Source organism: Candoia aspera, chromosome 8 (assembly GCF_035149785.1).
Source record: "Candoia aspera isolate rCanAsp1 chromosome 8, rCanAsp1.hap2, whole genome shotgun sequence".
Lineage (NCBI taxonomy): Eukaryota > Metazoa > Chordata > Lepidosauria > Squamata > Boidae > Candoia > Candoia aspera.
In genome coordinates, this window is record NC_086160.1 from 22457264 (window position 1) to 22483980 (window position 26717).

A 26717-nucleotide genomic window follows, 5' to 3' on the forward strand; every position below is an offset into this window, starting at 1 on the left:
TACCGTGGAGTAAGCAACCACAAAAAGAGGGTGTGTGTGATTTATTGCGTGGAAGCTGAAGAAACAAGCCTATCTGCGTCTCCTTAGTAGAAAGGGGAATGTCTCCAAGCTGCCATTTTGACAAGCGGGCTCTCGCTCACCGGGAGGAAGGGTGGAATGCAGTGTGATCCGCTCTACGTCTCTCGGGCACTTCGCGTTTTGCGGCCGGGCTGGGGCGCGCGCTTGGAGGCGCATCTTGGAAAGAGAAAAAAAGGGGGGGGAGGAAAGAACGCGGGGCTCCTTCGCGCAGTGTCGTCCTGCCTCCCCACATCGATCCCGCACGGGGCGGCTGCCGGCCGAGGAGCAGCCCCCCCAGCGGCGGAGGGGGAGCAAGCAGGTGTGCGGTGCGCGACGGGCCTTGCCTTGCAGGCGGGGAGGGGGGGCGGGGAGGCACTCAGGTTGGTGTGCACTTCCTTGTAACAGATTACTGGGTTGGGAGCATCTGGCTGAGGATTTAGTCAAAGAAAGCCTGCTGCCGTTCACGCGCGTCTGAACCGCTCCTGGAGAAAGGTAAGCTTTTGTTTGGTGTACGGACGGCTTGCCTCGGGAGGTCTTCTAGGTGGTGCTTGGTGAAGTTTTTTTTTAACCCGTTCATCTCGATTTGCCATTCAGTGGGAGGGCAATTTCCTTTCTGGACGCCCAGAATGGGAATGCCCGCTTTCCATCTATTGTAGGCTAGGATTTGCTTTCAGAATCTGCTCTCGCCCGTTATGTGTATCCCTCGTGTAGGCTTGAAGTAGTCAGAGGCTTCTTTTTATAAACTGCTGTCTGTACTTTTAAAAAAAAAATCAGTATTCCGAGGATTGGCGAGAACGTTCGAATATCAAAATCTGTCACTGAGTCTCTGCTTCTTTCCTTATTGACATTTTGCCCAGCTTTGAGGTTATGATTGTAAGTGGATTGAAGGCACACCACCACCCTCCTTCCCTATTGCTGGGGTATTGTATTGTTACCATAAGTAGGTCATAAGGGAAAGCAGTGTTTGCACTAGTTTTCTGGAGGAGGTGCCCCATTGCTTTGTTTGATTAGTTTCTGATGCTTGTGCTAAGAGATGTGTAAGTGGGAGAAGTCTTCACACCTTTTCAAAGAGCACCCACGTACCAAATTCATCTCCAGATGCACAATGCAGCCCTTGTGTGTCTCAGTTTGGAGCTGACTTGAAAAAAAGGAAGCCACAGGGCCACATAATAAATTCAACCAGGGCCACAACCAGGGTCTGTGTCACCTGGGGGCAAACATGGATTCCATGCCCATTTTGGCACCCCCCCAGCACTCATTTTGGCGCCCCCCCCAGCGTGGTGCCCAGGGCTCATGCCCTGGTTGCCCCCCCCACACCCCGGCGGTTGCAGCCCTGAATTCAACAACATGTGAACTCCTTTGAAGCCTATCTCAGGTGGCAGAGTGTCTATTAAGAGCATTGAAGGACAAAGGAAATGAAACATATAAGCACGAAATGCCTATGTAGCAGTCCAAAGCGAAATGATTCTGGCATGTATCTAGTATTACTTCTGTAGGCTTCCAGTTCCTGAATGAATTGTTCCCTGGAATCATTCATAAACCAGACTCATACTAATAATAATAATAACAACAACCAATTATTATTATTATTAACAAGGCATAGATCAAGTAACATATACTTTAAAGCACAGGATATAAATGTATCCCAGATTTTATTTTATTTATTTTATTTGGCAAAATGTCATCATTTTTGGCTGCTTGGAAAGAAAATCTGGAATACATCTGCTGTTTTATTCTAGAATCTCATTCAGTTGCTTTAAAAAGTGCATAATTTTTACCCTTTAATAACAGATTAAACATTAAAAGCCGCTATGCCTGTGTCAGTTGGTAAATTAGTAACGAAGGGGCCTGATGTGCTGGTGAATGAAGCAAGCCGTAAGGGTGTCAAAGTCCAGATTTTATAGTATATTGAATGAATTCCCTTCTTATGGATATGTATTGAAGGATATAAATAAATGCAAGGTATGCTCGTTGTACACAAAAGTGGATATTTACTTTTAGGATCTCTTGTCTTCCATTCCTTACCAAACGCATCCTCTGTCTCTAGTCTTATTAATTTCTTCTCAAGCTCTGAATTGGACTGTTTTCTCATTGCTTTTATCTATTAAGCTTCAAGGTGTCTAAGAACGAGACTTGAACTTTTTGCCTTATATTCTGTGATGTGAATTCTTTTTAGTAGCACACTTATTCTGATAATTTAATGTACTGCTCTCCTGAGAACTCTACTATTACAAGTACTCTTTCATACACTGGTGTCTATAAATGCAAAACCTCTACATGGATCAGTATATATGCTGTTTGTACACATGAATATTTCTCTGTAATTGTAAACATGTTGAGAACTGGTACATTTATTTTCTATGAATAAGTAAAATATAGAGCACTCTCTCCATTAACAAGTAAGGATGAGAACAGTGTTTGCATGGAGATGCACTGATGCTTTTTTTAATTACACATTAGCTTCAAACAGAACTAACACGCTTGAGTGTTAAAATTTTATCCACATAGGAATAGGAAGACTGGTGCTTCCCAGATATCTTTCCTAACCATCTTTGTCAATTACTAGGGACTGTGTGAACTGTTATCCTAGACATATAGAGGGTAATGTCAGGTTCCTTCCTGGTAGGTTGGACTGGAAATGTTTAACAGGCATACGAGAATCTACAACTTCTGATAAGGAATTTTTATATAAAAAGTTAAGCCATTGTGAAAGAATTCCAATAACTGCAGTGTATCAAAATTAAATCCTATATATAACAAATTTGGGGCTCAATTTTTGCGGCACATTCTCCTACCCAAGCTGTGCAACAGACTGGATGATACCCTTCTTTGGATGAGAGGCCAAGTAATGTCCAGATCTGATATATGGTTTTATTCCTCTGTGTAAGAACTCTCAAAGGTAACAGATTGCTTAGTCCTGTTCCACATGTATGTATTCTTGGAGAATCGTATTTTCTTCAGAGATTCATTTATTTATCAATTTACCCTCTGTTACTTTCTGGGGTCCACTTACCATCATTGGGTGAGATCGCTCTTGTGCTCCTCGCATGTCAAATAACTTTGGGGAAGATATTTGACATAATTCTTCCTCATCCAAATTCTCATGCAGTTGCAACCGAGCTGAGGAGGATCATTCTCTGTTCTTATAGCATATTTAAAATACAGATCCCAATCACTGCTTTTGACCTTAGCTGCCTTCAAGAAAAATGGTATGGTAAGAAATTTTTGGAGGCAACAGATTAGGAGTCTGATAGCACCTTGCTGACTAACTCAACGGTGCTACCAGACTTCCGGTTTTTTGCCACTATAGACTAACATGGTTCTCCTCCTTAGATGCAACAGAGTGCAGTGAAATGTGGCTAGGGAGTAAGGAGAGAAGGAATGGTTCTGCTACCCTTACTTTATGTTTTGTTTGATGCTTAAGAAAAGGGATGAAGATGCAGTCCTGGTTTTATCATGCAATGACCTGCCTAGTGCAAATTATCTTGTGACCAGAGGATTCCAATTGCATACAATATTGCTATATATTCATTGGTCCCATGGTCAGGGATCTTCCTTTTTAAGGCAGTTGTTCTCTGAAATGGACAAACAATAAAACAAAACAAAAACAAGTAGCTGGCCTTTATGTGTGAGTTCGTCCTCTATTTTTTTTATCTGTAGCCCACTTGGAAGAAAACAATTCCAGTTGGTTTATTATTCTTTCACTTTTGTCAGTTTCAGCCCTGCTTGCTTCATCTTGGCTACCACACATAGGGGAAGAGTTACAAGGAGAGAAAGATGGAATTTGTCAGCAAACAATCGAAACAGCTCAAGTGCAGTTTAAAGTGGAATCAGTGGAGTTGGGAATCAAAAGAGTCCTATGTCCCTAGTTTTATATATTGATCTGTCATGTTTCTATATAAATGCATAAATACAAACTTCTAGATAAACACTACCATATCACATTTAATGAGGCATTTTCTCAGGGCTGTCTGTCATTATAGGACCAAGGACTAGTAGATTGAAATTATGTCTAGATGTGAAAAAGAAATGTTGGCCAACATATTTTAGAGCACTTGCATTCCATCTTATATCTTAAAACCTCAAGAAATATATGTCATTCCCCCACATCCATGGAATAGTTCCTGTGGATACTCGAAACTGGGATGCTCTTGACCATTGATATTGTACTTAGTTGTACTTGTGATAAAATGCACAGTCCATCAAGATAGGAAACCATTTCTGTGAGCCAACCTTAACAACGGTCTTCCACAGGGACTTGCAGAACCAAAGCAGATTATCAGATTACTTATATGTACACTTTGATAAGTTGCTTCTTAAAAATAGTCATCTATATTTTTTCATTCTACATTGGAGTAGGCATAAAATTGACATTTAATGACATGCCAATTTTATAGATATTATATGGTAAAAATCTATAAAGAGGGAATTTGTATAGCTTATAGCCATATAAAGTGTTTGTTTGTCAATACATTCCGTGTTAATTGGCAGTGATTTATAGAAGCTTGTCTGAGGTCTAATTTGTCTAGGTCTGCTTTGTAGTGGAGTTGGTAAATCTCTGTCTGGGCTCCCTCCCTTCAAACAAAATGCAGATCCATAGAAAGCTAGGCTAGATGTTTTCTATGTGGAGGAATTTCTGCCCATGGGTGTGCATTCATTCATATGAACCTCCTGTATCTTTATAGTCTGAAATGGCACAAGGTATACATCCAGCATGAAAATCTGGACATTATGTTTAATAATAGAATGTCAAAGTGGTGTAAAAGTAAAACATAAGAACCATAAAAGAAATACTCAGATAACATATTCAAGCAGAGGCGAAAGCTCCAATAGATGATGTATCAGTGAAAAAAATATATCATGGGAAGTGTTTGAGTAGATGGAGAATCCTTTGAGATCCTGTTCTGTTGACAGAATTTGGTGAAAGGATTAACTGAGTAGAAATTTTTCAGTGGTGTCACCAGTTTTATGAAATGCCCTTCCCAAAGAGGCCCACCTAGCCCCAATAATTTGTAATAGGCAACAGGTTAAAAAAAAAAAACCCAAAGAGGAACAGAATGGGTGAACAATACATAAAGTAATTTAAATAGCTAATAATAGCCATTTGAAAAAAGCTACCCCCCCAAAAAAAATTGTATCAGAGTTAGCAAATATTGAAATTTTCCTTGAGTCACGATCAAAACTTGATAACTATATACACATATCCATGTTGTTTTATTGGTGAAAATACTGAAATATTAGTCTTTGCCTTTTGGGATTTCTTCCCCACCACCCCCTTCCCCCCAATTTCTCAGTCTACATCTCTTAGTGGTCCCCTATCCTAGTATTATAGGAGAAGAGCCATATTAGTCTATCGTAGCCAAAAATCAGAGTCTGGTAGCACCTTTTCAAACTAATGTTATTGAAAGGCTGAGCTGTTGTGAGCTACAGTTTTTGCCTTCAATTTGTTAGTCTGAAAAGGTGCTACCAGACTGCTTCTGATTTTTGGCATCTTAGTATTAATGACCCTGCTTAGCCAAGGTCAGCTAGGTACTATAATCTGTTGTGATAGCTAATATTAGGGGAAAACTAAAAACTAAAGCTGTTTTCCCATTATTTCCCATTTTATAGTAATTAAGATTTAAACACAGCTACATAATCAAAAGCCTTAATAATTTTACATGCCAGATCTACATACTAGGGGTAATGCTGTACATATTTGAGGTGAATATACTCATTATTGCTTAGAATCATCTTTTTAAAAAAATCTATGAAATGTAAGGTAGATAGACAGACAGACAGATCGATCAACCTGTTTTGAAAACAAAAAGAAAAAAAAATGATATGTTCACATTCAGAAAAGGCATCCCAGTGAAATTTGGTTATAAAGCTTCAGTTAGAGGCTACATTTGGAGAATTCTGCACACACTGGTTTTGTAAGTTTACCTTTGGCATCCATACTGATTATACATGATGTTAAATATACATATAAGCATTTAATATGCATGAGTTAATTCCCTGGCTACTTAGCCACACTAACTAACCTTGGCTGATTAAAAAAAAAACCTAAGCAGGGACATTAGACTGGAAAGGTCAAAAAACATGCCAGAGAAAGGTGATGGCAAAGCAATTCCTAATTGTTGCTAAAAAAAACTATGTGGATATTTCCAAGAAGTTGAGCAGACATCAAGCTCAAATCAAAGCAGACTTTACCTTACCTTTATGTAATTATCAACTGAAGAGATAGATCTAAGAGTAAGATTGGGAGCTACTGTATGGCATTCTGCTGAAACTGGCACTCACTGAGAAGAGAACCATACATTGGCATCTCAAGCATTTTCTTCTGCATAAATAGAGAAGTTTTTAATATATTCTTCTAACTGTTATCACATCATGGGTCAAATACAAATGGCAAAGTTGTTTCACACCCTCTCTTTGCTTAGTATTCATTGTTTTCAATCTGTGTTAACAACTCCTGTGCAATGCTTATTGCGCAACAGATTAAGGGACCATATGTGATATGTGTGTGCAACCCACTTAGAAGAGCATTTGCTTTAATTGATAAATTTTAATCTTTTGGTCAAATGGAAGTCACCTTTAATTAGTAACAAGTCTTGTAGACATCATATGAATCATTTCTACATCTGGCTGTATCTGCAGCAGGGCAGGCAAACATATGATACAGAAATTAAGTAAACAGCATTTGTATATACCTTAAAAGCAGTTGTATAACTATCTTATTTATGCTGGAAATTATCCCATAATCCATTCAATAATCTGCGGAATTTGCAATCAAAGACTTCTGCAGTTTCCATATGTAGCCATTCATGCTGCTTGTGGGAGGTGGAGCCTCATGCAAAGAACTGAGCTTGTAGGATGGCCATAGAATGCTGACAAATACTTAGGAAAGCAAAGTAAACAGTGGGCAGTAGAATGAAATATTTGTTACCCTGAATTGGAATACTGCAAGCTGTAGCATTTTGCCACCCTATATGAGTTCTCATGTGCTTGCTCATTATTCTTTTTCATCTCATTAATCTAGGATTTTAAAAACTTGGCTTTAAGTTTGCATTTACCATACATTTTTCTCAAAGTATAGTCTTCTAAACGCAGTACAAATATGCATCTATGTATTATTTTGGTACTTTTTAGAGTTGTGATTTGCATCATAATATTGAGGAAATAGCACACTTGAAAGGAAAACTGTATTCCATTCTGAATGTTAGCTCAGGTATGAATTGGGTCAGTTTGTTCCAGAATTTGCAGAGATTTTTCAAACATCCCTACTTGCATGGATTATAAAATATAGCAGAGATAGAGGAATAGCACAAGAATTAAAAACATAGAGCAGGCTTTCTCCAGGAATTGCAATCTTAAGATGAGAAAGAGTTAAAAGACTCAAAAGAAGGGGAAATTGTCAGAGGGCAAATATTAGAATCTGTTTCCAATGTGATGATCTAAATTTAAAAAACAGTATAGTATTATGCACGTTTATTCACAAATACAATTAAGTGGGGAATATTCCTTAGTCACTATAGAAATCTTGTCATGTTTGAAGCAAGAGTTACAACTGCTGAACATGGACAACAGAAAATTGGAACATTGTTTCTCAGATGCATTTTGTAAGATGCTAAAGTTGTTTGTACATTTCTTGTGCCTAGTTCTATTGTAGCGCAAATGTTACTGCTATAAAAAGTTAAGCTTCTGCTGTTTTTGTGAGCAATGCTTAAGTTAACTTTGTTTCCAAATTTGCTTCAATATGAGACTAACTCTTTTGCCTGGGATGCACATGCAACTTGTGTTCCAGTATGTACAACATTTGTGATGTAAAAGTACAAGAAATGCTCCCTTGTTTTTCTAACTAGCTTTTCATTTGCATCTTTGCTCCTGTTGTGTATAACCTATATGCACAAGGACATTGTGTATGAATTAGAATGCCATGCACATTTTTAATAGACTGCCTTTTCTCATCAATGTGCATAATCATTTCTATGGATCAACAGACCCTAAAGGAATGAGACATACAAACTATAACCATTCCAAAATTAATTTTAGAAATAATTTAGATAGTTAAAGTGGGTGACCCATAGAGAGCACCCTTGGAATGATAACAAAATAGGTATTCCCTCACCTCTGTCCACTGCTCCATTACTATTCAAACAGATGTTATAGAATGTCTACATAACAGGTCCTCTACAGTCTCCAAGAAGAACAGATAGGTATGACAAACACTTCAACATCTGTAGCCAAATTCTGACCTTTATCACAAAGGTAAAAATAGATACCTTCAAGTCATTTTTGATTCCTGGTGATGTTACCTCATTGTGCAGTGCTTTAGAAGACTTTTTTTTTAAAATCCTAGGAGTCACTTTATAAATACAGCATCCTACCGCTTGATTTGCCATGGCGATTTCTGCCCAATCATTCAACAAGCTAAGGAAAGGGCTTTAATTCCTATTACGGTTGCACACGTTAGCATCTGATTCATAAAGAAAGCTGCCAGCTGATTTATGACTGTGCTAAAACACAGTTCCCAGAGTTGGAGACAGATAAGGCATTCTCAGTGCTATTAGCCCGAAGAGAAATTTCTGTTGAAGTCTGCACCTGTTTGAACAACACAAGGCAGCATGAAATATAGTGTATTTGGGTGGCATATCATAGGAGGAAGCCTAGAAAGGTAACTGCTGTAAAATACAACAGCATTTTTCTGACAGTAAAACTCAAATGCCTGGAAAGATTTAGCTTAAAGTTAACATCTGGTATGAATGCACCTGACAATGCTTTGAAGTCTGGTCACTGTGTGTTAAGAAATTTTCTGAAAAGCTCAGTGAATCCAACCAGAGCAATGATTGCCTATTAAGATAAACCCAGAAAAAGTATTCCTAACTGAACTAATACTTCTGTATTTTAAAAAATGACCTTTCAAGGTCTGTGTCGGTAACTGTAGGTATCTGCCACTACACCTCTATATATTTCAAATCATTCAGTTACTACGGCCTTGTGATATTTAAATGGCCACGTTCAGTTCAGTTTTATTTATTATGGCCTTTAGCCAGCAAATAAAACAGAAATAAAAAGGTGGATGGGGGAAGGGAGTCAAAATAGATAAACACAAATTGGCATGCACAGCAGTCCATCTTAAATCTTGCTAAGGATACCCTGCCGAAACCTTGAGGCTAGGTAACGAAAATTTCCAAGATTGTAGGTTGTATAAAAAACCTTATCAGCAAGCAGAAAATCAACATAGAAATGGTTTAATTGTCCTGGGATTGCTGCTGGGAAGGGAAGATAAGAGTTTGATGCCACGTGGAGGACATGTAAAAGTTATTTTGTTCAGATTTGGTCTCTGATTTTCAATTCTGATGGTACTGTGAGAGCATATTGCAAACGATCTGAAGCACAGATCCAAATGGCAGCTGTAATCCTCCTACATTTGTGATTTCCACAACATTTCAATGTTTGTATGCTATAGGATAGGTATGTTTTTCAGTTAAGAGTTACCTGAGAATTTGGAAGTGATTTTTTATGCATCATTGGGATCTCTGAGCCAAAGTACCAGATGCCATTTCCTGTTTGCTAGTGGGTGGAGCAGTTTTGTCCTTGCAGGATGTTAACAATGCAGAAAAAAATAAACATGAGCTGGAAGTCACCCTTATCATAGCAAAGCTATGCAGGTTTTGTTGCTCAGGAAGATTGCAGTCTGAGCCCATGTTAAAAGAAAACAGCTAAACTAAATGAAAGACTATCTTTTCTATCTGCGTTCATACAACCACTCACTTTGTGGCAACAGCTTGTAAATTTTCAACAGGTGATGTGCAGCTGTATGGACAGCTACACATCTCATTCTTCTAAGCCATTTGGTCAAAAACTTCCTAAAGAGATTAGAACCCACAGTGTATTCAAACTCTTTTTGTTCAGGACCAGGTCTCCTTCTCAGGATACCTGGTCATGCTTGAACCAGGTGTCCCGGAGAAAGAGGGTTCAGATGGGCATCTTCCAAATGACTATAGTATTCTGGGGTAATCAAAGCAAAATGGGAAAAATGAAGCTGCTCTTCCTACTCCATTAAGAAGAAGAGATTCAGCGCTGCCCAGTGTCACTTCATGAGTCTTTTTTAAGCCATGGCTTTTCAAGCAGCAGTCACCTTCCTCCATCCAATGTGAGTTCCCTGAAGTCTTGAAATTTAATTTAGTCTTGCCACTCAGTGGAAGAATGTGATCAATTAGCATTGCTGAGTCCCAAGCCACCTCTTCTGGTCTGAGCATTTGCCCATCTCTTCTCAGCCAAAAGAAGAGAAGACATATATACTTTCAATAAGTGTTTCTAAGTAATATACCCTGTGTTACAATTAATTATGCTCTGAGGGAAACTTGTGGTAAACAAAATCCATCTGGTTTCTCTCTCTTGCTTATAAGAACCAAAGTAGTAAGTGACAAATTACTCAATATTGTATGTATTATTAAAATATTTAGTAATTTTAAAAAGTGACTTCAGCATTTAAGTCAAGAAAGACTTAAGTCAAGAAACCATCACTGGACCTTACTGTGTTGGACAATTTTTGTCCGGTCTCCCACCTCCCCATTTTGGGGAAGATGGTTGAGAAAGTGGTGGCATTGCAACTCCAGACAATTCTGGATGAAACGGATTATCTAGACCAGTGGTTCCCAACCTTTTTGGCACCAGGGACCAGCTTCATGGAAGACAATTTTTCCATGGATGGGGGGGGGAGGTGGTTTAGGGATGACTCAGGCGCTTCCTCTTTTTCCTGACCTTTCTTTTTTCTTCGCGCCGTTTGGAGATAGCAGCCAATGAGCTTGCATTCTTTGACAGGAGGCAGAGCTCAGGTGGTAATTTGAGCGATGGGCAGCTGTAAATACTCTGTAAATTCGCTCACTCACCCACTTCTCGCCTCCTGCTGTGCGGCCCAGTTCCTAACAGGTCACGGACCGGTACCGGTCCGCAACCTGGGGGCTGGGGACCCTTGATCTAGACCCCTTCCAGTCAGGTTTCAGACCAGGATATGGGACAGAGACTGTCTTGGTTGCGAGTGGGATGGAGGGAGTGCATCCATCCTGGCTTTTTTTGACCTCTCAGAGGTTTTCAATACCATCAACCATGGTATCCTTTTGGGGCAGCTCAGGGAGTTGGGGGTGGGCAGTGTGGTTTTATGCTGGTTCACCTCCTTCCTCCAGGGCCAGTCCCAATCAGTGGTAATAGGAGATGAGAGATCTGACCCTCAACCCCTCTTGTGTGGGGTGCTGCAGGGTTCGGTTCTCTTCCCTCTCCTATTCAACATCCACATGAAACCAGTGGGTGAGCTCATCCGTCACTATGGGATGAGGTATCATCAATATGCTGATGATACTCAATTATATAGCTCCATCCTGGGTGAGGTAAGTGATGCAGTGACTGCCCTTTCTCAGTGCCTGGGGGCTGTGGGGGTTTGGATGGGGAACAACAGGCTTCAGCTGAACCCTGGTAAGACAGAGTGGCTGTGGGTTGATGGCTCTTCTGTATCCGGGAAGTTGTCATCTTTTGTTCTAGATGGGCTTGCACTGCCCCATTCAGACCCTGTGCATAATCTGGGGGTTCTTCTGGACTCATGACTTCTGCTCGAAGAGCATGTGGCATTCACGGCCAGGAGAGCCTTTGTGCAACTTCATGTTTTGCGTCAGTTACGCCCTTTCCTGGATTGAGATGCCCTCCGAACAGTTACTCATGCCCTGGTCATCTCCTATATAGACTATTGCAATGTGCTCTACATGGGGTTACCCTTGAAGTGTATCCAGAAGCTTCAGCTGGTCAAGAATGCGGCCACGTGGGCATTTATTGGTGCCCCAAGATCAGCACATGTGACACCACTGCTGCGTGAGCTGCACTGGGTGCCAGTTTGCTTCCGGGTCCAATTCAAGGTGTTGGTTATCATCTTTAAAGCCCTACATGGCATGGGGTCAGGCTACCTGAGGGACATAATATCGACCCATCCCACCTGGTCATGCAGAGAGGGCATGCTACGGACTCCATTGGTAAGGGAATTCCACCTGGCAGGGTCCAGGAGGTAGGCCTTCTCTGCAGAGGTGCCCGCCCTCTGGGACATTCTGCCCCTGGAGGTGAGGCAGGCCCCTTCTCTCCCAGCCTTCTGGAAGAATTTGAAGACCTGATTCTCTCCCCTCGCCTGGGGTGGGAAGGGCAATAGTTCTTCCTGGGGGTGGCTGGCGCCATAGAGCTCTCCTTAATGAATGAGATCCTTCACCACTTGGATTTTATATCCATTTTATTCTCTGTTTATATTGGTTGTTTTATTGTAATTTATGTTTTTATGGTTTTAATTGTAGATTTTATTGTACACCGCCCAGAATCCACCTTTTGGGGGGAGATGGGTGGTGATAGAAATTTGAAATATAAATAAATAAAATAAATTTAAATTCTTACCCTGAAGCCCAGTAATATAACATTTGCAGTGGCCATCATAGCAGATCAGTGTTTTTGTTAATTTTGTCTCTTGGGCTGAAAAGTGCTGTATGTAAATATTGAAACATACTCTGTGGTGAAGAACCACTATGTAAAATTATGTTCAAAATAACTTCTCATAGCAAGATTGAAGTGATTCAATTGCATACTGTGGAAAAGTATTTCATAGTGTTCGCACCCTGCTTCATTTTATTATGTTAAGCTTCTTATTTTCACAATAGCATGGATCTGGTTAAGATATTAGCAATGTTGCTAAAGTTTAGAAGTAAAAGATTCAGTACTTACTCCAAAAGTATGTTCAAACATTTGGCTGACCTCTGAAAGTTTCCATGCCAACACTTTGGTTCCCACTTTGTCTAGAGAAATAAAGATATGACTATTATTTTTTCTCTCATGGCAAAATTGCATAAAATATTGTTTCTTGTTAAGAGGATGAAACCTGCCACATTTTATTCAGATAATTTCAAAGAGAAAAAGTTGCGCAGAAAACCTGTGTATTTGCATTTTTAAAAAATACCCTACTTTATGTATGTTGTGTTTTTGTACATGTTTCTGTGTTTAGTGGGCATTTTCTATTTTTGTGATAATCTAGATCAGCCTTTCTCAACTTTTTGACCCTGGAGGAATACTTGAAATATTTGTCAGGCCTCAGGGAACCCCTATACATTCAGGCTCAAATATAGGTTAGAAGTTAAAAAATTATTACATTTGTTTCATGTGTAGGCCTGTATATATGTGCTAACAGTCTTCTTAGAAAGAAGAAAGAATGAAACTTACTTCTTTAATGTGAAGTTGCCCAAATTTGAAATAAGTTTTTAAATAAATCATGATCTCCCAGGGAACCGCTAGTGACCTCTCGCAGAACCCTAGGGTACCACAGAACCCTGGTTGAGAAGCCCTGATCTAGGTAAAGGTGTTGCTGAGAATAACCAGAAGAGTAAGTTCAGAATGGGATGTTGTGCAAGAACAGCCTTTAAATGTTGGGTTGTCCCCAATGATGGTTTTACTGTACTCTGTGTATGTGCTATGTGCCCATGCAACTATTTCACAGACCATACAAAATATTAGTGTAGTACTTACTGCAAACTCTAAAGCTTTTCTACTTAAAGAGTCAACGGAACACAAGAATTTCACTCTTTTTTGATGGAAGGAATCTCCTTTTTGCTTTCTGTTTCAGAATTGAACAGCTTAACTCATAACAAGGCTTTACTGTAAGGTGTGAAGCTATTTTGGATCAAGCCTTATTTTGGCTTTTAAATTATATACAGCAGGCATAGAGTGACTATGCCCAGGGCAAAGAAATGGACAGAGCTAAGATAATTTTTTAAAAAATCAGATGTAATCATTCAATTAGTATTTTCTATGTTCTATGACCAGTTGAATCCAGAACAGGAAAAGAAAAAAAATTAAAACACACCAGATTTTAAAAGTACAGCCAGCATGTATTTAATTATAGTAAATACAGGGGGGGAAAGGAAAAAAGTAATCAATGTCACTACTAATATGCATAATTATGTTTCAGTTTCAGTCGTCTCTTTTTGCTTTGCTGCTAGTTGCCTAAATCTTGCTTACTTTAATTAATTATTTAGCCTTATGAACAACTTGTTTATGTACGCTGCAAACTGCCAGCAAAAGCAAGACATGCTGTCTGAGTTGTTTGCATCTTGATCTGAGAACAGCGTGGAGCTATAAAACTCAGTGGACTTGCCTATGCAATTCTTTAAAATTGGGGAAACTTAATTTCTGATATATATCCCAATAAAAGAGGCAGTACAGATGTACGTGATCAGCTTGTCTCTATCCTCCTGCTAGCTTCAAGGACACACTTGTCTGGTGAAAGGGTTCTTTTTATAGCAATCCTCTGATACAGCTGAGTGGAGTACGTTGAAATGAGCCAAAGTAAATGCTCTGCACTGTTTTCCACTCACTATATTAGTTAAATAATTAGATGGTTTGAGTCTGACTGCTGGACAGCTCAGGTGGGATATTTATATCTGTTCCTGTTGTAAATCTCTGTCTTGGAAATATTTGATCAGAGATTTAGCATTTTGGTATCCCATTGATGTCAGCACTTCAACGGATAAGCCACAGCTCCAGTTTCTTGGTAAGAACTTTATTCCATTTGGAATCTGCAGCATCCAAAAATACTAGAATAATTAATCCTGATGGAAAATAAAGCATTTTTCATTCCCGAATTAGGGAGATACAACCAGGCTTAGATTTTCTCCTTAAGTGGCCTGCTTCTAATTTTAAGATAGAATAAGCTGCTCCCAGAAGGCCATGAAGCCATCAGGCATTAGGGCCAAGTGTTTAGTTGAGACCAATATGTGGTTTTAGTGATTCAAGTTGGCTGTAAGGTGCCTTAGTTATTGTATTATGAGTATTTTTTCTTAGTAGTTTTTGCCTTGTTTTCTGTGGGTTTTATAATATGGGTCTTTTTCCTTGTGCACTGTTTATTATCCACCAAAAGTATTTTTTGTGTGAGATGGGTAAACATAAATTTTCTAGATAAATAAAATAATAAATTAGAAGCACATTGAAGAACTGGTGAAATGGATCTCAAGAATTTTGTGTGCATTTTATAAATAAAAACTTGGGAACCATGTAACAGTTGAGCAATCACCTTTGCCATGATGCTCAAACTGCTGGTGGGTAGAATACTCTCTTGCAGTGTTATAGGACTTAAGAATTGCATTTGCACTTAGAGCTTCTATATTATATTGAACATGAGCTTTCCAGCTTCTAGAGATGTGAAAAACAATACCAAAATATTTATAACATTGCAATTTTAATTTCTATTGTTGATTTGTGAGTATTTTTCCTTTCTGTTATCTGATAGTCCCTCTTCCAATAACTAGGCAAGGCACATGAAAGCTTTCTTATTCCTGTTACTTGTATAACATTTATCTAGGTTTATTCATATATTTCTTCAGATGATGAAGGAGTCCTGCTCCAGGATACAACGGCCTGGCCTAAAGTCTGTCTCTCCATCTCCAGTACTGTAGTTGCATACCATTCACTTAACTTCCAATATAGATACCTTGGATGTATTTTATGTAAGCCACCTAAAGTGAATCAGGCTATATTTAATTTTTTGTAGTAAATAAGTTTTACTAAGGGCATTCAGGAAATGAATATACTTATCTTTTGATGGATAAAATTTATACCCTTTTTATAAATTGGGAAGATCATTGTTAATCCTCAGTCTCTGGGCATCCAAAGAGTTTGATTTATACCATATGGCCATGAATTAATGTTAGCTTATATTAAATCTATAGGAATGTTGTCACCACCTGCAGCTTTTCCTGCCTTCATCTAACCCACTGAAGTTTTAACATCTGAAGTAGTTATTGAGAGCATGATGGTAAGGTGTCAATCCTACAGCTATCTATCCAGGGCAAAGGTTCGCAACCCCTGTATATTATAATCAGAATAAATTGTCCCCATCATCTAGTGTAATATGACAAACTACACTAGGCTTATTCTTCAAAGGTTCCCCATTATAATTCGCTGTGTTTCTTTTCCTATGATGGTGGTGCTTAACAATTGAAAACAAGCAAAATTCTACAGCCAATTCTAGATGTAATGAGTGTAATCTGATTATTTCCCTGACCCTTGTATTTAATGATTTTCTTCTACCATATTAAAACTGTCATTCCTAGCAGATTGCATCCATTTTAAAGTGGTCTTGCAATTTCAATTCACATTCACAATCTACCTTGCAATTTTTCAAGCATTTTTCCCCTTTGAAAAAATGTTCCTTTCTATCTTATTTTCAACATACTTGATTTTCTTTTTCTGGTGGTATTTTTGAACTCACTTTATTGTAAAAGATAGTTGAAGGTAATACTGCTGGGATTGTTTTCCACTGCTCTGAAGTTTCCCTGGCTGCACACACTTCCTCATCTGAAAAAGCCCAATGGGTTGAGTTCCTTCATAATAGCTTCCCTCAGTTTTAATGGATGTATAGGAAGTTATAGGGGGTGGGGAGAGATGATTACTCAATAAAAAACATAGCATCCATGTCTTGACCACCTCACACAGAGTAAATGCAGGAACATCCCATGCATTAGAATTTCATTGAAATACTCCTTTTCTTTAAAAGCAATTTTAGAAGAAAATTTTCTTCCATCAAGCTGGATGAAAATTAGTAGAATGAAAATGCAGAAGAATTTCCACATAGCACAAATTTCAATCAATATTCTGTTTCAGATATAGAAAAGAGATGGAAGAAGATTGGGGGTCTTCAGCTTCTTTCTGCCTTTTTTTGGCGCTCTGAAAGAAGTGAGAAGCAGGGTGTCCATCAGGGAGTTTAAAAAGTCAATATTATTTATTTATTTCTTTATTTTCTATCCCCCCTTTATTATTTTTATAAATAACTCAAGGCAGCGAACATACCTAATACTCCTTCCTCCTTCCATTTTCCCCACAACAACATCCCTGTGAGGTGAGTTGTGCTGAGAGAAAGTGACTGACCCAAGGTCACCCAGCTGGCTTTCATGTCTAAGGTGGGACTAGAACTTTCAGTCTCCTGGTGATGATGACCATGTGATCAACGCCTTGCCCCTTTTCTGTGGTCATCAGATGCCTACAAAAAGGAGAGTGGGCTTCAATTGCATGGTTGATGCCACCATCTTGACTGTTATCACCCTTCCCCCCATGGGCACCCCTAGTGATAAGATGGTCTGCTTCTTTCCATTCCTACATCCAGCAGATTGGGAAAGCAGAGAAGCAGCATCACAGTTGCCTTTCTCAGCCCTCAGCTCTAGGATGTTTTTAACTTCCAATGGGAATGAAATGAGAAGAGAGGAAGGCAACGACTGATGGAAGAATGACAGCTCAGCTGGCTGTTGTGTACATGCCCAGTTGCCAAGGGAGGCTTGCAGCATTCCTGAGGAATGCACTTTGAATCCCCTTTTCAAATTAAGTTTGTCTTCCCCTGAGTGAACTGTTTGGAGATCATTGTCTCCCCTTCGAAACATTCTTCTTTGGATTTGGCATTTTATGTATTGGATTTCTAATACATAAAATGCCATTTGGAAGAAGTCAGTGACTAATTTTTTGTACAGAAACCCATTACCATAATATTGATTAATCAGTACATTTTGAATGTTCACTCTTTATTGTGACCTCTGCTATATCTTTTTGCTTAATATGATTCTTAGGCCAAGAATCTTATTTTGTGCCTACTGCAAGATGTGTTCATGCTTAATGAACAATTAGTTGAATAAACAATTCAATTTTTTATCTTCGTAATAATTGTCCTCACAATCTTGAACAGAATATATTATTCTTGCCTTCTGTGAATATTCTATGACACCTTGGTATAATCTGATATATAATGTTAATTCATCATTGTTTCCTAATTTACTAATTAAAATATATGTCCCTTGATACTTTAAGAATCCCTTTCAATCTGATTTTATTTAAGCTCATAAGTTTAATTTTTAACAGGCTAATAATTTGTGCTGGTTCTAATTAGAAGGATGTTGGTTTTCTCTTCAACATAACATCAAGCTTTCCATTTTTCTATTCATTCTCCAGATAATTCTTTCAACGTCTTTCCTAATTTACCTTGTATGAGGCTTCCAAATTTGGTTCACAAAATTGCTTTCCATACGGTTTATGTTTGGAAAAGTAGCTTGGCTGACTGATACTTGTCAATTAGAAATCTACCTATTAGAAATTCATGAGTAATTTTGAAACAGGATCGTTGGGATTATGTGTAGATATTGAGTCAGGTTACATCTTCCAGAGATGTCTTCCAGAGGTTTTGGGCTACTACTCCCACAGTTCCCAGGCAGCATGGATATGGAGCTTGAGAATTCCAGATATTGTAATCTAGGAAGGTGCCTGGTTGATGAATGCTGAGTTACTGGTTTATGAAGAATAAAAATGGCAGCACAATTTAGTTAGTAGCAAAATTATGTTCCTGATAGTTTAAGTAATGGCTTGTTGGATGAATCCAGATCCATCAAGGCCAGTGTTCTGTTTCCATCAGCAGCCAGATAGCATTTTAAGATGCTTCCAAGGAGATCCATCCTCAGCAGTGAAATCTGTAGGTTTATGTTGGCATTCAATACTAATGAAGAGACCAAATGAGAGTCCAACTATTACAATATAGAACATCAATTCTCATTGGAAGCTGAGCAATCTGGATTCTGGAACTAGTTTGTTCTCACTAAGATACAGTATCACCAAAGGCAGAACTCTTCACCAAGAATTAATTTAGGCCATCCACTTAAATAAAGGATGTAAAAGATTCACTATTAGGGAGCAATTAAATCTGCCCCTGACGATAACACATCTTTCAAAGGCAGCAACTTTTGCTTTTTCCCCTCTTCCCGCTCCAAATCTTCATATTGCAACTATTTTGCTTTTATTCTCTTTATATAGGATTGCAACTATTTTGCTTTTATTCTCTTTGTATAGGATCCATTAAGAATTTTGCTCCTATTTTCTGTTTACTTATATCCTATATTCCGTTTTTGGATCAGACTTAAGTGTGCCCTTCAAGCTAACTTTTAATAGGCCTAAATTTCTATTCATCATAACTGGCTCTTTTCCTGAGGGTAAACTTAAGCAAATGGTGGTAGATCATCACTTTGGAAAAAGATGAGTTGTTTTTCTTCCCCATTCATATTTTGCAATAGTGAGCTGGTTGCATCACATTCTATACTTACCCCTCCCTTGTTCAAGAATAACAACAACATATAAAGTGAACTGACCTTGTTGAACATAAAGAGCAGTTATTTGGCAGCATCTCCATATATCTTATTAAACAATAGGCTTCTGTTCTGTGTTTCCTGTGAAAAATGTCGGTATGCTGATTCACCCTGTACATTTAAAAAAAACACACAAAAACCTGCTAAGTAAAATACTTAAGGCAAGGGAGAAGGAGAACCAACATCTTTGGTTAAAGTGTCATAGTAGTGCCCAAATTTCTTCAGTATCAGAGAGAAGAAGCAAACTTTACAAACCTTTGGTGTGGATTACAATAAAACCGCGATAAGAATTCCTAGTTGTCAAACTTCCATAAATTTCAGAACTTCATTGCACACTTATGAGCCCCTCCCGTCTCTGGTATTCTGATGACTTTTAAGAATTGTAAGTTTTCCAAGAGTTATTGGAATTATAATTGCAGTACAGCCTTCCTAAATTTGCAACTAAGAAATTACTCAATTTCTTACTTTTGGGGAAAATAAGTTTGACTTATTGTTGAGAAAATCTGATGCAGGGGCAGAATACGTGTAGGGATCTTGCCCAACATTAATACTGTATATACCACCTTTCTTTAGGAGGTCGAAATCGTATTTCATGACATCTTCACAACAACCTTGTGAGATAGGTTAAGCTAAGTGTAACTGAATTCACACATTGGCTAAGCCATAATGTATTTTGCTTGGTTTGGGAATGGTGTGTTTTGTGAACCAAGCCATTGTAGTGTATAAATCATGGATCTTAGGTTTGTTTTTTTTTAAAGTGAAGCCTACCAGTTATGAATTCCTGGACAAATCATGGCCAAACAGACCATGGCTTAATATGATCCCTGATTCCAGTTAGTGACTATTCCAGAGTCACCAAGTGGCTAAATCTGGATATCCTAGCTCAACTCTGTAACCTGTAGAGATTAAGGAAGATGGCCTTGATGGAGATTTGAACTGTTGCTGAGGCAAAAGGGGCTGAAGACTACTTGCTAGAGAAAGGGCAGGTGCCAAATTGTCTGAGACAGAGAAGGAGACACATTGCCATCAATCTCTATAAGCCCTTCCTTAACTCTAGAAATTGGACAGAAGTAAGGTTGAAAATATAATAGTATGTCAGACTTGCAAGATTCTGGTACTGTAATCTTACAGTAAAGGTAGTATTAGTACTCAGAGTTGGTGCTTCTTGCCTGAACTACCCGAAAGGCTGACATCAGTCTTGCAAGTCTGAAAGTACATCGCTCCCACCTTGCCTTAAAAGTCCAAGAAACTAGGGAGAGTCCCCTCTGAGACACTTATGACACCCCCATTCCTTCTGCGGGCTCCTCTGCCTCTTACCTGACCATTGCCTAGACTGTGGCTCCTCCACCTCCTGTCTCTCAAGGACATTCTCACAGACCATTACAAAAGGGCAGTAAAGCATGATTTACAAGCTTGTTGGCCGGTTTACCATCCTACAATCTGGTTATTTCAAAATTTCCTCCTAAAGAGGTTAATATGGGCCCCTTGGTGTCAGGACTTTGAGACAGTTAAGAAGCAGCTCTGAGCCTACCCAGTCTCACAACACTGGCTCATGTGGGGGCCTTAATCAACTTCTGGCTTTGTGCCATTCTATTTAGAAGTATACGAAGCAACTTTTACCCTTTGCAGTGCTGCAACTGCTGAGTTTATGGACAGATTATTTTCCCTTTGACTGACTGACTGACTGATTGACAGTATTTATAATCTGCCCCAATCTACAAGGTGTCTGAGTGACTAGCAAAGAAGCATAGTTGAACGATTGCCCACAACCTGACTTCTAGACTCAAGGAAGGCATTAATCATTCCTCAAGAGAAGTGTCCTGGTTTTGGTGCCCATTTGTCAGCTGGAAACTGGAAAAAAATGCAAATGGCCACACAGATACTTACAATATTGTAAGGGGGATTGCAAGCTACCGTGTGTGTGTGTGTGTGTGAAGCACCCTCTTATTTTTCTGGTTTATTTTTCTCTGGTCCTGTTCCCTGTTCCGGGTACTCCACTTGCTGAGGCAAAGTGATTTGAAAGGTTATATCCAATTTCCAGATGGTATAGCCTTTTTTAAAAGGCATGATAAAAGCTATATTGCAAGTTAGAAAATGCACAATCATGTACCACACCTCTCACAATAAGTAAGATTCACTCTTATAGGCTAAACAAAAAGAAAAATACTGTGAATATTGAATGTTGTGAATACTTAGAGTTGTAAGTAGTTGTGACTCTGTTTTGGAATTAATCAAAAGTTTGCAATGTAATAGCAAGTCCAAAGATTAGTTTAAATATTTCAGCAATAAGATCTCAGTGTTCAGAGTCAGTCTCAATACTAAAATTGTAGACAGAATGAATTAGGTAATAGTGGATGTTATTGGTGTTTACTGATCTACTTTTGGAGTAATTTGCTTCTTTCCAATCCCTGATTTTCATAATATTTGGCCTGATTTAAGAGTTCTAAAGAATCAAAAGTTTGCACATTCTTTTTGCCTTTTGTTGACCTAACAATATTACTGTTCTGCAATGATTTTGGGGATTTTTTTTCACCATGAACCAATATGGTGGATTTCTTTTTGTGTGTATGGAAATAATGGCATCAGTCTAGACTGTGCAGCACACATGAAGAATGTTTTAGTTTGATCTTTCATCAATATTTTATTTTATTTTTAATAAAAAATAAATAAAATACAACTGTCTCCATTTTCACAGCAGCATTCCCAAAGTCTTTACTACAATCTGTATGTCTCTTTTGGACTGACTGAAAATGCTACTTCCTGGTGTTTTGCAAATTTCCAATATGTCCAGTTTCAGTCTTCCACAGTCAGCTTGCAACTAAAAGAGAAACCCTTTTGTACTTATTAAGTAAGTATTAAGGAAAAGTATTAAGTAAGTATTAAGGCAGAAAGCTTATTAAGTAAGATGCTCTCTGTTGGTGTGACAAACCACCCAATAACAGCTGTTTCACCTTGATTTAGATTGGAGACATGAAGTTACGGTAATTTCATGTATTTATTGTAATTTAGAAATGTAAAACTACAAATGCATGGAGATAAAAAGGATATCAATAATACATTCAAGCTTTAGTTTTAGAACTTTAAAGCTGGAATTCCTAGACAGAGTAAGGTTTTCTTAAGTGAAACTTTAACTTTTGAAGTAGACTGTCAGTGCTGCCAAATTATAGCCAAGTGTGAAGTTCTCCCAGGTGATGATTTAAAATACTTTATTTTCTTCTATCATTTGATGTTGGAACTTTTCTCTGTTAAAATTTATGACAAAGAGAACTTTTACCCCACGTGCCCTAAAACCAGAAGACCCATTCTTGTGTTGTCCCAATTCATGCCCAATAGGAAGAATTTCATTTGCCAGTCCAATACCTTAATTGCTTCACCACACTGGTTCTCCATTGACCTTTCTTTTCAAGGCAAAGCAATGCCCCTTTGACTCTGAGAACCAGATACTCTTTCATCACAGCAGATGATATGATGGACCTATTCTTGGATAGTGCTGCAGATGGAGGGAGAGTTTGATTTGAATGCTTTTCCTCAGGTCCTCCCAGTGTCCCCAAAATTGGCATGTCAAGGGAAGAAGTAGACTACAGTCCTTATCTGTGACATTTGCTTTTCTGTGCACATGCTTTCTTGACACAGGCATAAATTAGTTTATAACCCCCTGGAGATTTAGATAAACATGGCTAGTATCTAAATCTTTACTGTAATTCTGCAATGACAGATAGTTGACAATCCCTGAGAAGACTGAAGACATGGTATAGAAGTAATGGCACCCAGTCCTATTTCATATTCTGTGCACTTTTTTTCTGTACTTCACCTTATGAAGAGAAGTTTTAGCCTTCCACTTTTCATGCCCAAAGATTCATCCATTGAAGGAAGTCACATCACGTGCTTACATTCTGTACATTCCTGCTCTCTCCTGCTGTAATGATATGTTGGAAAGACCTTGGAAGGTTGGGCTAAGAGATGGTGCCTAGGGAACAATCAGATAAGAGACAGCATAGTCTGCAGCTCTAAGTGGGAAGGGCTCAGAAAAGACCCTCCCTAGTTTCTAGGGCTGTAAAGGAGATGGGGGGGGGAGAATTGCACTTTCAGACTTGCAAGGTTCTGTTAATGTAGCTTTACGATAAAGTGGTGACGTGGTGGCACTGCGGGTTAAACCGCTGAGCTGCTGAGCTTGCCGATCGGAAGGTCGGCAGTTCGAACGGGGTGAGCTCCCGTCGCTAGTCCCAGCTCCTGCCAATCTAGCAGTTCGAAAACATGCAAATGTGAGTAGATTAATAGGTACCGCTTCGGCGGGCAGGTAACAGCATTCCGTGTAGTCATGCCGGCCACATGACCACGGAAGTGTCTACGGACAAACGCTGGCTCTTCGGCTTTGAAACGGAGATGAGCACCGCCCCCTAGAGTCGGACACGACTGGACTTAATGTCAAGGGAAACCTTTACCTTTACCTACGATAAAGTAGAATTAGCTCATCTGGTTGTGTTTCCTGTCTGGTCTACCTAGTAAGGCTGACACCTGTCCAGACAATTCCTTCCTGGTCAAATGGTATTCATATACCTCTGAAGAGCCCTAATACTTAAAACATTTATTTGTGTAAGACAATAGATAATTGTCTGGAAAGATGAAAATTGAAAAGACTACATCAGTGATGGCTGTAAAAATCCTTGTTCCTCCTCCACAAAGTGGATCAAGTTATTTACAGGCAGAACACTCAAGGCATCTGTCCCTAACCTTTCCTCTTGTGGCTTTGTAAAGCCAAGTGAATGGATTAGAATCTGATCAATGCATTATTAATCAGCTTTGCCTCAGTATGGAAGAAGGTTGAAACTTCAAATGTATCAAAATACCACTTGTTATCTTCAGAGATTTGAACCATCTTGTAACTTCTTCCAGACATGTTGGATAACAATTCTTATCAGCCTCAGTCAAGACATCAGATTGAAAAAACTATTCTGGTTTACTCTGAGCCATAGAATAGAGTTATTAATTTGTGAGCTATCTTGCTTTGAATAATCGCTCAAAGCAGTAATTTAGTCTGTAGCCCCACTGGATGTTCATCCACTCTCTGTACTTGGAAAAATAGTAGTCCATATTCAGATACTTCACTATATGATAGCTGTATGTGTGTGTATATCCATGTTCAACCATATGTAACCTGTATACAATTATGAAAATAATTGCTTGATCCAATGTTTTCATATTACTTTATTAATATATCATTCAAGGGAGAAAAGGCTGATGCATATTGGGAAAAATTGTCCTAACAGTCAGGAACCATGCTGAGACAAGGAATAGGTCTCTAGTGTTTTATTACTGCTACATCAGACAGAAAATCCTAACAAACTGAAGAAGCGTGGGAAAAACCCAGACAGATAAACCCCAAAAGTCAAGGCGGGTCTGATCTGTGTCTCTTTGAATGGCTGCTTAACTCCTCAGTACTACGCATGCATTTTCCCCCCTGGATAGGGGCCCCCTCCTGCTCACCATCAGTACTCATGACAAAAACATGTTTAAAAATAAATATTCATCATGGGGACTTAGAACAGGGGTTGGTGACTTGGTGCCTTCCAGATGTTTTTGATATGACTCTCATACATTCTTGCCATTAGCCAAATATAGCCACAGCACATCTAAAATATTCCAGACTGGCAAATTTAAAATTAATCAAATTTGGTTTGATCTGGGCCCTATCCATTGTAGACCTCAAGTGATACTACACATCCCTGATGTATAAGAAAATAGAACAAGCATATACCAGCTGTAAGGATTGCCTACTGTAAAACGCCATCAGACTCACAGGCAGGATCATAAAGATATCTGATTTATTAAAGAATAGTATGCAGGATCACAAAGAAAGCTGAGAATGGAAAAAGCGTGCCAAATGCAAACTAAAAAACCCTTGGTACAAACGAAATCCCTCCCCACATAGAATCTTCCCAGGCTCACAATCCCAGGTGCTCCTAATGGCTTCTGATGGTCCGCGGGAAAAGTCCTTGAGCAGAGCACATAACCCAAACACATTCCATTGAAATGAACATAGATACAGAGCTTGGCACAAGGTTTCACAGCAGCTCCCTCCCAACAGAAACGTGCATCAGCACCATGGCATGTGAAATGTTACGATGTACAGTGCACACTGAAACAGTGAACATGACACCAGCAAGAACTGGTGACTAACCTGTTAGTTTAGTAAAGTTAATGGTCAAGCTTTTTAGGAAGTTAAGGTTTAGGGTTAATACATTACAAAAGGCAAAATTATGCACACAGACAGTGCAAAATGTACACACTATCAAATATATATGGACTTCCTAGGGCTGGATGATAAACTAGATCACATGAGAGGGTGGTAGCCATGTTACGAGAAAGCCCTCTATTATCTTACAGGCATTCCATCGCCATTTCTTTTTTGGATCAAAAATAATGAGACGTAGGTCTGACAGTGCTGAAACAGTTTGAGCTCATTGTTCCTCAATGAATAAAGGAATATCTAGTGAATAGCAATTCTCTGGTTCCACACTAAAAATCTGTGTAGCTCCTTGTACAAAAGCAATCCATCCATCATGCCCTTCCTCCTCCCCAAATGGTTAAAAGTTAATTTGGCTGTTACTCAAACAGGAGATATAAATAATAAGACATCTCTCTCACCTATAATTATCCTTTTAATTCTAATTTTATATGAAGATGCTGGAAAAAGTTTTATTTGTTGCATTTTTACTCTCCCTTTCTGCTAAAAAAAATAGACCTGTTTATTGTAAAACAAAAGGGTCAGTTAATCAGAATATCAGTCTAAACTTTCCTTGCTAGTTGTAGTGGCACAAGCAATGATCTAAATTAGGAAGGTACACTGATTAGCTTAGTCATGCAGCAATCTACTGACTAAAACTAATATGATTGCCTTATAATTTTTAAGTTTCATAACTAGTTTCCTGTTCAATTCTGTCTTAGATCCCATAAGAAGCTGCCTTATACAAGTTTAGACCATCTAGCCCATAATTACTGTTTTCTTCTTTCCATCACCTATCACCCAATCTTTTTAACTGGAGACTTACTAGGACTTGAAGCTAAGACCTTCTATTTACAACAACTGTTGTCTAACATTGATTTGTGGTTCTTATTGATGCCCAATATGAATGCCAAAGAAACTAAGCATGCTGTTTCTCTCCCCTTCCTTCCTTCCTTCCTTCCTTCCTTCCTTCCTTCCTTCCTTCCTTCCCATTTTAGTTATTTAGGAACTGTATTATTAAACTATTAATAGTTCTTCATCCTCCCATTTGGAGAAGTGAAATACAAGAGGCATCCATAAATGCAGCAGCAACAGTGATGGTTGAATCAACCCAGAGGTTGAGCTCTGATGCTTTTGTAATATCACAGTTTAATATAAAAGGGTCCTTCACACCTGCTTAATCACAATTTGCAGCTTGGTAAATGCAGCGCTGGCTATATTCACAGACCTTCCTCCCACATAGTGCTTTGGCAAAAGCAAAC

General features: G+C 38.8%; 1 protein-coding gene across 4 annotated transcripts in view; it reads left to right on the forward strand.

The window, feature by feature from the left end:
• The first annotated feature begins 454 nt into the window (after positions 1-454).
• Positions 455-26717, forward strand: part of SORBS2 (sorbin and SH3 domain containing 2) — a 178954-nt gene continuing 152691 nt past the window's right edge. For all 4 annotated transcript variants that reach the window (XM_063310542.1, XM_063310540.1, XM_063310544.1 and 1 more), the window contains exon 1: positions 455-549. The gene's annotated coding sequence lies outside the window, so the exon portion shown is untranslated. The remainder of the gene's footprint in view (positions 550-26717) is intronic.